We start from the raw sequence: 730 nt of genomic DNA, 5'->3' as shown, positions 1-730 counted from the left end.
TTTTTCGAATTGCAAACTAACCTGAGAAGACTTACAAATAAGTCGTCTAGCTTTAATAAAATATTGAAATTTTTGTTTTCCCTGAGATGACTTACTGGTAAGTCATCCAGGAAAAGTCAAATATCTGATACAATTCAGTCAAATGCAAAACTAACTCATTTATCCTAGACGACTTACCAGTAAGTCGTCTAGGTTTTTTTTTAACAAACAAAGCTTGTCAAACACGTTTTGGGTAACAAAGTATGTGGAAAAACATTCATGCTCAGCGGGAGACCGACTCGCTTAGCGGAGACACTGTACTCCGAAGTATGTTGGTAGGCTTTTCATTTATCGTGTTGGAATCATTGATGGGTTGAATCCGCAGCATATCACTGATGCAATGAAGAACATGTTTGGCATGACGCTTGATTGCACCACTTCATACAGAGCATTTTTATATGCACAAACATTGGTGAGAGGATCAGCAGAAGATGGGTATTCACGTCTGCCATCATATCTCGAGCAAATCTCCTTAGCAAATCCTGATTCTATCACGGCTATAGAACTTGATTCTATCAATAGATTTAAGTATCTATTTCTCTCTTTTGGAGCTTTTATCAAAGATTTTAAGTATCAGAGAAGGGTCATTATGGTGGATGAGACTCACCTAAGTGGGAAGTACGGAGGTGTTATGTTAGTTGCAGCCACACAAGATGAGAATTTTCAGATATTTCCATTGGCTTTTGGGATC

The sequence above is a fragment of the Brassica oleracea genome, chromosome C3 (assembly GCF_000695525.1).
Source record: "Brassica oleracea var. oleracea cultivar TO1000 chromosome C3, BOL, whole genome shotgun sequence".
Lineage (NCBI taxonomy): Eukaryota > Viridiplantae > Streptophyta > Magnoliopsida > Brassicales > Brassicaceae > Brassica > Brassica oleracea.
Note: the sequence above shows the minus strand (reverse complement) of the source record.